The sequence below is a fragment of the Oryctolagus cuniculus genome, chromosome 2 (genome assembly GCF_051225735.1).
Source record: "Oryctolagus cuniculus isolate XC-2025 breed Fujian yellow rabbit chromosome 2, ASM5122573v1, whole genome shotgun sequence".
In the NCBI taxonomy this organism is placed as follows: domain Eukaryota; kingdom Metazoa; phylum Chordata; class Mammalia; order Lagomorpha; family Leporidae; genus Oryctolagus; species Oryctolagus cuniculus.
Window position 1 is genome coordinate 112,452,388 of NC_142868.1, and position 11,059 is coordinate 112,463,446.

Here is an 11,059-nt window from a genome sequence, read left to right on the forward strand (position 1 = left end):
ACAGCAGCTTATATAGCCAAGACAGCCAATCCGATCAAGGGGCAGTCTCTGCCCTAACCAATCACACCTTGTTGCCAGGCAGTTTCTGAAGCCATATATCACAGCCTGTTGCCAGGCAGGCTCTGCTGTCATGTGGTTTCTGAAACCATCCAATCATAGCCTGTTGCCAGGCAGTTTCTGTTGCTAGCGGCCATCTTGGCATGGCCTTCTCATTCCACCACACAAGAGTACAAACAACAACAATGAAATAGATGAACTGGACATCATGTAAATGAAAAAAAAAATAGTGTTTCAAAGGATGCTGTTACCCACAATGGGAGACAATTTTTGCAAATCACATGTCTGACAAGGGATTTTGTTAGGGAAAGAATTTCAAACCTGTCAGCAGATTGAAGCCCTAACCCCAATGTGACTGTATTTGGAGATAATTAAGATTCAGTAGGGGGCCGGTGCCGTGGCTGAACAGACTAATCCTCCCGCCTAGCAGCGCCAGCACACTGGGTTCTAGTCCCGATCGGGGTGTCGAATTCTGTCCCGGTTGCCCCTCTTCCAGGCCAGCTCTCTGCTGTGGCCTGGGAGTGCAGTGGAGGATGGCCCAAGTGCTTGGGCCCTGCATCTCATGGGAGACCAGGATAAGCACCTGGCTCCTGGCTTTGGATCAGCGCGGTGTGCCTGCTGCAGCGCGCCGGTCGTGGCGGCCATTGGAGGGTGAACCAATGGCAAAAGGAAGACCTTTCTCTCTGTCTCTCTCTCTCTCACTGTCCACTCTACCTGTCTAAAAAAAATAAAAAAGAAAAAAGAAAAGATTCAGTAGGGTCCCAGCGGGGCTCCTGATCCAATAGGACTGGTGTCCATCTAAGAAGAGACACCAGGGATGCACACACACAAGGAAAGAGTGTGAGGACATAGAAGACAGGCTGCCACCTGCGAGCCAAGGAGAGGGCCTCCTGGAAACCACACCACCCAGTAACTTGACTGCAGACTTCCTGGAGCCAGAACTGTGAGAAAACAACTTGGTCATTTAAGCCATCTGTTCTGAAGCACTTTGTTTTGAAGCCCAAGACTTCATCTAGAGTAGATGGCAGCTTACTATAGTTTGATCATGATTTGGCTCTTGAAGCCATGAAGAGTGTGAAGCTTGAAAGTTAATAGCTTTAAGAGAGAGGAATTGGTTTGACTCTATGATGATGTTGGAGAGGTGGGCCTCGTGGGAAGTCCTTAGGTTCCTGGAGATGTGCCTTTGGAAGATGGTTCTCACAAGAGGGTTGGCCATGAAAGTCGAGTTGGGCCCAGCCACATTCTGTCTGCATCCTGGCTCATCATGTGACACTTCTTCCACACAAGTTCTACCTTGACCATCTGCCACCTGCAGCAGGTGCCCAACCTGCCCAACCAACAGGGCTGCCCAGTCTTGGAATTGAATCTCCTCAACTGTGGGCAAATAAACCTCTCCCCCGCCTTTCATACAATTTACTTTCTTTTAAATTTAAAGCTTTATTTATTTATTTGAAAGGCAAAATGACAGAGAGGCAGAGGCAGAGAGAGAGGTCTTTCATCTACTGATTCACTTCCCAATTGGCCACAATGGCTGGAGCTGCACTGATCTGAAGCCAGGAGCCAGGAGCTTCCTCTAGGTCTCCCTTGTGGGTGCAGGGGCCCAAGGACATGGGCCATCTTCTACTGCTTTTCCCAGGCTATAGCAGAGAGCTGGGTCAGAAGTGGAGCAGCCGGGACTTGAACTGACACCCATATGGGATGCTGGCACTGCAGGCGATGGCTTTACCCGCTACGCCACAGCACCAGCCCCTAAACCTCTCTTTAAAAGTTGCCTCAGGTATTTTGTCATAGTGATGAAAAGCTGGCTAATGTACAATTCAAAAGTAAAGCTCCTATTTAAAAATGGGCAAGGGATATGAATAGTGCTCCAAATAAGATACGCAAATGACCAATAAGTGTTTGAAAATATACTCAACGTCATTACCATTAGGAAAATGTAAATCTAAACCAGCATGGGACACCACTTCACATTGACCATCACAGCAGCAACCAAAAAGACAAGTGTTAGTAAGGGAGTGGAGATGTAAAATGACTCAGCAGTTCCTTAAAAAGCTAAACCAATTTTCCACTGACTGAGTTATTCGACCACTGGGCAGATACCTAAGAGAAGTGAAAATGTGTATCCACGCAAAGCCTTGTATATGAATGTTCATAGAGCATTATGGGTAACAGTCAAAAAGTCAAAACAGGGGCCATTGTTGTGTTGTAGCGGGTAAAGCCACCGCCTGCATTGATGGCATACCATATAGGCGCTGGTTTGAGTCCCAGCTGCTCCACTTCTGATCCAGTTCCCTGATAACAGCCTGGGAAAAGCTGTGGAAGTTGGCCCACGTGTTTGGGTCCCTGCCATCCATGTGGGAGACCTGGATGAAGCTCCTGGCTCCTGCTTTGGCCTGGCCCAGTGCTGGCCATTGCAACCATGTGGGAAGTGAACCAGTGGATGGAGGATCTCTGTCTCTGTCTCTCCCTCTCTATAACTGACTTTCAAACAAATAAATAAACTTAAAAAAAACTTCGAAGTAATCCATATGTCCTATCAACTGATGAATAAACAAATAAAATATGGCATATCCACATAATGGAATATTATTTAGCTATTTTTTAAAGGTTTATTATTTATTTGAAAAAGTTACAGAGAAGGAGAGGCAGAGGCAGGCACACACACACACACACACACACTGAGATCTTCTATCTGCTGGTTCACTCCCCAAATGGCCACACTGTCCCAGGGCTGGGCCAAGCCAAAGCCAGGAGCCAGAAGTTTCATCTGGGTCTCCCTTGTGGATGGAGAGCCCAAGCACTTGGGCCATCTTCTACTGCTTTCCCAGGTGCATTAGCAGGGAGCTGGATTGGAAGTAGAGCAGCTGGGACTCGAACTGGCACCCATATGGGATGCTGGAGCTGCAGATGGCAGGTTTACTTGCTACACCAGAGCACCAATTCCTATTTTTTTTAAAAGGAACAGAAGGGTGGGTAACTGGTGTTGCAGTTAAGACATAGATTGGGATGCCCATCACCCTTATCAGAGCAGTTGATTTCAAGTCTTGGATCTGCTCCAACTTCAGTCTCCTACCCTGGGGGGAAGCAATGATAGCTCAAGTGGTTGGGTCCCTGTTGCTCATGGGAGACCCAGATGGGGCTCCAGGCTCCTGGCTTTGGCCTGGCTCAGCTGCAGCCATTGGGGCTGTTTGGGGAGTGAACCAGTGAATGGAAGATCTCTATCTTTCTCTCTGTATTTCTCTTCCCCTCTACCACTCTGCCTTTCAAACAAATACATAACTTTTTAAAAATTTTTTCAAAATATAAATATAATAGCCGAGATACGACTTTGTCCACTGGGCTAAAATACTTTGGCAAGTCTCTAGTCCACTTGTTAGTTTTTCTTCCCTGGACTTTCTCCCCTCTCCTATATGATGAGTTCTGTATCATGATGGTTGCTGCCTATCTCTTCCTTTCTGGGCTGTACCCAGAAGCTGAATTCTCAGCAAACAGCAGTTGCCCATGTTACTCTTTCCCAGTTCCTTTCCAAGTAGGGCAGAGGTCAGGGGGAGTGATGGCCTGCGAGGTCTCGTGCTTACTTCCCTTTGCAGCCCAGAGTGAGAAACCACTGCTCCTTTTCGCCAAGGTTCTGCCATATGGCCACAGCCTTGAAAGAGCTTTAATTGAGAGGTGTGTGAGCTGTGGATGCTAACAAGGATTTGAGAATGTGGGCCTGGAGGTGGGGTGAGTGGGAGGTACGTTTGTCACTGTGTTCCCTTGTGCGCTGTTTGAGTTTTTTTCCCATGGGTCACGGGCAGAACTGTGTCCTCCCAACTTCACAGGTTGGGTTCTAGTTTCCAGTGCACCTTGGCGTATGATGGTGTTCAGATCCGGAGACAGGGCTTTTGATGAGCTGATTAAGGTTAAATGAGGTCTTCAGGGTGGGTCCTGATCCCATGGGACTGGTGTCCTTCTAAGAAGAGAGACACCAGGGAGAGGTGTGCAAAGAAAAGCCACAGTGAGAAGTTGGCTGCCCGCAGGCTGAGAGGAGGGGCCTCACCAGAGCCCTGTCCTGCTGCTGCCTTCATCCTGGGCTTCCAGCCTCCAGGGCTGTGAGAAAGCAAATGATCTGTGTTGGTCAAGCACCCCCATCTGTGATATTTTGTTATAGCAGCCTTCGTCGAATAATACACCACGTGACTATGCTTATATTTTAGTTCTTCTCTCATGGCAGTCATTACAGTAACACAAAAAGAATTTTAAATTTAATTACTTGATTTTTATTTGTTTATTTTAAAAGATTTATTTAAAAGGCAGAGTTACAGAAAGAGAGAGACAGACAGGTCTTCCAACTGCTGGTTCACTCCCCTAAATGATCACACCATCCAGGGCTGGACCAGGCTGAAGCCAAGAGCCAGGAGCTTCATTTGAGTCTCCCACATGGGTGCAGGGGGCCTAAGCACATGGGCCATCCTCTGCTGATTTCCCAGGTGCATGAGTAGGGAGCTGGATCAGAAGTGGAGCAAGCAGGGACTCAAACCAGCACCCATGTGGGATGCCAGCATTGCAGGTGGCAGCTTAATTTGTTAAACCACAGAACCGGCCCCTAAAAATGTAATTTAGAAATATGAGATGATAATGAGTGATTGAAAGGTGTTATAGTGTAAAGGGTAGCAGTGTCCTTACGCCTGCTCTCAAGCGTCCCATCCCCAGGGGCCTGGCTTAATGTTCATTGCGTGCTTCCTTTTCTTTTCTATTTTTTTTAAAGATTTATTTATTTATTTGAAAGTCAGAGTTACACAGAGAGAAGGATGGGGGGTGGGGGAGAGAGAGAGAGAGAGAGATCTTCCATCTGCTGGTTCACTCCTCAATTGGCCACAGTAGCCAGAGCTCCGAAGCCAGGAGCCAGGAGCTTCTTCTGGGTCTCCCATGCAGATGCAGGGGCCCAAGGGCTTGGGCCATCTTCTCCTGCTTTCCCAGGCCATAGCAGAGAGCTGGATCAGAAATGAAGCAGCCCGGACTCAAACCGGCACCCATATGGGATGCCAGCACTGCAGGCAGCAGCTTTACCCGCTACACTTCAGCACCAGCCCCTCCTTTCCTTTTCACACTTCAGAGGCCTCTGCCTTGCTTGGCCTCCTTGCTTGCTTGGGGAGGAGGCCTCTCCCACCGGCAGGCCACATGAGCTTGTCTTCTTCTAGACTCTTGGGGAAATCGCTGCCTCCAAGCCTCAGCTTTACCAGTTGGGTAAAATGTGTGAAGACTTGGCTCACTTTGGAGGGATCTATATTTGGGGCGAGGGGGTGGAAAGAGGGGTTGGCTGATGGAGTCTAATTAGCAAGTAAGGTGCAACTCCAGTTCCTTCTATCTAGTTGAGAAAGAAATGTCTGAATTTCTTAGGTGTGTGTTTGAAAGACTAGTTCCAAGAAAAGAAGTTTTAAAAATATGTCTATAATCTTTGTCTTTGCGCAAGTATAATCTTCAGAAAGGTGAACTCATGATTCTCAGGCAAATGTAACAGGAAAGTATGTCAAAGATTTAGTTAACTTATTGAATAATGAGGAAACAAGTAAGATGCGGTCAGTAATAAGATGCTACAAGCATTTGAGGAACTGGGTCTCTACAGGCCAAATTTATGCATTGGTGGTTAGAGTACAGAAGCTGTCGATGTTCAACATCAGTTAAGTTATCTGTTCCACGGGGCAGAAATGAGTTTGCATCTCCACCAGACCAAAAAATAAATAAATGTGCAAGTTAACCTCTGTCGCTATTGACTTACAAAATAGCCGTGGCAGTGAAATACAGAACCCAACACATGGCTGCAGATGAACAGCTGGTTTTCCTAGTCTGCTTGGGCGGCTGTAACAAAATACCTTCCACCAGGTAGGGTGGAAAGAACAGGAATCTGCTTCTCACCATTCTCAAGTCTGGGAACCCATGATCAAGGTGCTGACAGATTCGGTGTTGAGGGCCCACTTCCTGTTCACAGATGATGTTTTCTTGTTGCATCCCCACGTGGCAGGAGAGGTGAGGGGTCTCCCCGGGGTCTCTTTTAATAAAGGCAGTACTCCTGTTCATGAGAGCTCCACCAGAAGCCCCGCCTCCTAACGCCATCACACGGGGCAACCGCTTTCTTTCAACGTAAGAATGTTAGGGAGCTACAAGCATTCAGGCTGTGTCACCCATTGCCAAGCATCTAAAAACAATGCCCAGTCACGGGAGGGGGCTGTAAGGGTGTGGCTCCGTGGGAGTGGGGCTGTCAGAGGCCCAGACCTCACTGTGGTTGTCAGCTGGTAGGAAGCACTCTGTAGATCTGTGACTCATCTTCTCATGCTCCAAGTCACTGAAATAGACGATTGGAAATTGGAATGAAATCAATCAATTCCGCCTTTAAGTTTTCCTCCTGGACTTATTCTGTTTCTTTAGCTTCTGCTTCACTTTTAACAATTCTTTTAAAATGGTATAATTTTACAAGACGTATTGTTCTTTACACTTACACTAGGAAACAACAGCCCCACCCTCATGCTGTCCCTCCAGGAGTATCTTCCAATTTCTTCTGTTTACCTTTTCCATTTCTAAATAATGCTCATACCACAAGTTCTCTATGGTCAAAGAAAGAGGAAAAGATTTGCATTTAATTTTTCTAGCCTTCTACCCCCTCAAAACCATTGTATCCTCCCCTTTTAAAATGTACTCCCTTATTTCACATTATTTGCTAATTCCTGAGAAAGCACACTTAGCAACTGAAATTTTAGAAATATCTAAAAATGTCTTTATTCTACTCTTGTACTTGATTCATATTTTGGCTGGGTATAGAATTCCTAGTTTAAAATCATAGTCCCACAGACTTTTGAAGGTTTTGCGCTACTCTTTCTTTTTTAAATAAAGATTTCCTTATTTACTTGGAAGTCATAGTTATAGAGATAGAGATAGAGATAGAGAGAGGGAGAGGGAGAGGGAGAGGGAGAGGGAGAGGGAGAGGGAGAGGGAGAGGGAGAGGGAGAGAATCTTCTATCTGCTGCTTCACTCCCCAAATGGCCACAACGTCCAGGGATGGACCAGGCCAGAGCCCGTAGCCTGGAACTCCATCTGGGTCTGCCCTGTGGGTGCAGAGGCTCAAGCAGTCTTCTGCTGCCATCTTCTGCTGCCTTCCCATGCACGTTAGCAGAGAGCCAGATCAGAAGTAGGGCAACCGGGACTTGAACTGGTGCCCACGTAGGATGCCAGCATTGCAGGCGGCAGCTTAGCCAGCTATGCCACAAGGCAGGTCCCACTCTTTTTCTCATTTTAGTGTTTTCTTGGGAAGTGTACTGTTCATCTAGTTCCTAGTCCTTTTTTTTTTTAATCTCTTATATTTGGAAGGTGAAGGATCTTTTTTATTCTGGGTGCTCTGAGATAGTATAAGGATTTGTCTCAGCATGAATGTATTTTGCTTTGTTGCTCATTGGTTTTTGTCTTTCAAACTGAGCGTTTCATTTTTTCTAGCTTTGTTTCATTGTTTATCTAAATGTTTAATGTAATACTTGTATGCTTTTATGGGAAACAGGGTAATATTTCATAAAAAGGAATTCAAGTGTCCTAGGACACTTTGTGGTCCAGTTATATTTTAGGATGAATCACTAAAGAGTGGGTGAAACTATGTGGGCGATGTATCCAGTGTAAACTGACTAGAGTCCATGTTTGGCGTTTCTATTCCTCACCTTTTCTTTGTGTTTGGAGCCTGCCAGATCCTCTTCTCCAGTCCTTTATATAATACATTATTTATAGAATGTATTATTGTTACCTAGAGTTGCCCTGCCGTGCTGTAGAACGTTAGAACGGATTATTTCTGGAGCAGGCATTTAGACAAGTGGTTAAGATGCTGTTAAGACTCTCATGTCCCACATCAGAATTCCCGGGTTCAATGGCTGCCTTTAGCTTGTGACTCCAGCTTCCCGCTCGCGGGAGTCGGTGATCCTTAGCTGCATTCCTGCAACCCACGTGGGGAGCCTGAACTGACTTCCTGGCTCCTGCCTTCAGCCCTGTCCCAGGCTGCTGTGGGGCAGTTAGAAAGTGGAGCAGCGTGTGTGTGTGTGTGTGTGTGTGTGTGTGACAGGCAGAGTGGACAGTGAGAGAGAGACAGAGAGAAAGGTCTTCCTTTGCAGTTGGTTCACCCTCCAATGGCCACCACGGGCGGCGCGCTACGGCCAGCGCACCGCGCTGATCCGAAGGCAGGAGCCAGGTGCTTCTCCTGGTCTCCCATGAGGTGCAGGGCCCAAGTACTTGGGCCATCCTCCACTGCATGGTGTCAAGCATGGAAATAACCAGCCTGCAAGAACTGGCACATTTTCGAGAACAAATCCTCCTACTCAGAAACCACCAAGTCCTCCCATGTCAGGCCGGGGAACATTGGGACGGAATACTCCGTATAAAACCCTGGAACCTGTTAAACCCCCAACAGTTCCTAATGACTACCTGACAAGTCCTGCTAGGCTTGGAAGTCAGCATAGTCCAGGCCGGACAGCTTCTTTAAATCAGAGACCAAGAACACACAGTGGAAGTAGTGGAGGAAGTGGAAGTCGAGAAAACAGCGGAAGTAGTAGTATTGGCATTCCCATTGCTGTGCCTACACCATCGCCACCCACAGTTGGACCAGTTGCTGATAGTCCAACTCCCCCAACACCACCTCCGCTGGATGACGTTCCCATGTTTGATGACTCTCCGCCTCCACCACCACCACCTCCAGTGGACTATGAAGACGAGGAGGCTGCTGTAGTCCAGTATAACGATCCATATGCAGATGGGGATCTGCTTGGGCCCCCAAGAATTATATTGAGAAAGTTGTTGCAATATATGATTATACAAAAGACAAGGATGATGAGCTGTCCTTCATGGAGGGTGCAATCATTTATGTTATAAAGAAGAATGATGATGGCTGGGATGAAGGAGTCTGCAATTGAGTGACTGGTCTCTTCCCTGGGAACTATGTTGAATCAATCATGCACTATACTGATTAGATTTTTGCTTTTACAGTAGCATCTTATTACTCAGTCATACTGTGGGACTATTACGGTTAACAGAATTGTCTTAATATGTTTTAAAATGTGCCCATATTTTCAGGACATGCTGTTTTATTGGTATAATTGAATGTCTACCTATAAGCATAAATCATTGAGGCAGTTTGTGTATTGCTAAACAGCAATTTATACAAGAGGCTGTCCCTGATTATGCTTAGGTACTTACTTACACAATGTTAACTTTATGACCAGCCTAAATATTCTGGGGAAGCGGGGTATAATATTTAATGAATTATATGATTCAGATTGTATCATTACATGTTTCAGTGAGCATGGTTACTAATGCTATGTCAAACTAATATTAAAATCAGAAAACTTAAATGCTGGTGCTGGTCATACTTTTTTTTTGTTTAGATTATCTCATTTAAAAAAATACTGTTTAAAGCATGCATAAAAATTTATGTGTTGAAATATACTGAAAAATTCCAAGATGCTTCCAATTTGTGCGCTATTTCCCTGGAGTATGCACACTTAGGTCTCCTGAAATGAATTGAGTCTCTAAGTTCCCCATGCAAAACAATCAAAAGGCTAATCTGTAATGTTATAATTTGTACCTAAGTTTTTTAATGAATGAAATTTGAATTATAAATTTTTTCCATTCATAAATATATAAGTGAACCAAAGGTTTTTGTCCTTTCCTTCACTGGTTTGCTTTAAAAAAAAAAGAGAGAGAGAGAGAGATACTGATTTATTATAGAATTATGGTTCTATTTTCTCAATATATTAACTTGGAAAAAAATTTTAGCCTTAATCTGTCCCAACAGCAATGTGATGGATTTTTTGCAGATTTAAAATCTGAGATGGTTATTTACAAGTCAATCTACTGAATTCCTTTTTGAAAGTAACTAACTTTTGAAGCTACGAAAATGTGTCAAAGTGTACACATTCATTCTGTAAGTAAAATTTTTAAGGATTGCCATACCTGTCCTTTACTTTTACAGTGGACTATTGTACACTGGTTTGATGAAAGGAAATTATAAGTATCTTTTACATATTGTAAAAGTAAGTGCGATTGATTTGTGAATAGGCACTATTTAATCCATTACCTGGCACTAGCAACATAAGATTTTAAAATACAATAATTTGGAAAGAAGGCGAGTCATGTATTATTCAGTGAACAGAGATATACTTAACCAACAGATTTGTATTGTCTTTTGACATAATTGAAATGCAACACATGCACTTTGTGTGTCTCCTCTTAATTTAAGGGGGGGTTAGAGGGATGTCTTCTCTTCTTATCTTGTGTATAAGTCTGTATTGCTTAGGATATTAAAGTAGAGCACTCAAGTGTGGGTTTCTGTGTATTGAGGATTTGTTTGAGTTTCAAATTACAGTTATGTACTGGGCGTTCCAGACTTCTAACAGCATAGTGAATGGTAAGACTAGTGCAAAACATTTATTTCTGACAATTAAAGACCATTATTGCTACCAAAAAAAAAAAAAAAGTGGAGCAGTAGACGAGCAAGCTCTCTGTGCATCTGTCTCTGTAGATCTCTCTGCCTCTTGAATAAAGAAGTAATACATATTTTTTAGCAGATGATCTGCTGCTTCTGTCTTTCTGTGTTTTAGCATCTTTTACTCAACCTCCCTCCATCCCCTCTCCTTTCCTGGTCCTTTTGTTTTGTTTTTCATTGAAAGTTGGCCCTTGCAATGTGGAGACCCGTATCCTCTAGCTCTGGAAAGTTATCTTGTGATTTTTATTTGTTTGTCCTTTTAAACAGTCCCTTTCTCTTTTGCCTGTACTTTTTAAAAATAAACTCTGATTTGTCAGACATTCATGCATTTGGATTGATCCTATCTCCTCTTCTACTTTCTGTATCTTTGACTTTATTTTTATTCTACCTTCTAGGAAATTATCCTCACCTTCCAGCCCTTCTATTGAACTTTTCATTTATGCAGTTATATAAAGATTAATTTATTTATTGGGGCCGGTGCTGTGGTGTAGTAGGCTAAGCCTTTGCCTGCAG

General features: G+C 44.4%; 1 pseudogene across 1 annotated transcript; it reads left to right on the forward strand.

Annotated features, from left to right (window-relative positions):
• The first annotated feature begins 7,065 nt into the window (after positions 1-7,065).
• On the forward strand, positions 7,066-10,702 carry LOC149127998 (abl interactor 1 pseudogene; annotated as a pseudogene). Its single transcript, XR_016230224.1, has one exon. The product of XR_016230224.1 is annotated as an abl interactor 1 pseudogene (transcript).
• Positions 10,703-11,059: the final 357 nt, after the last annotated feature.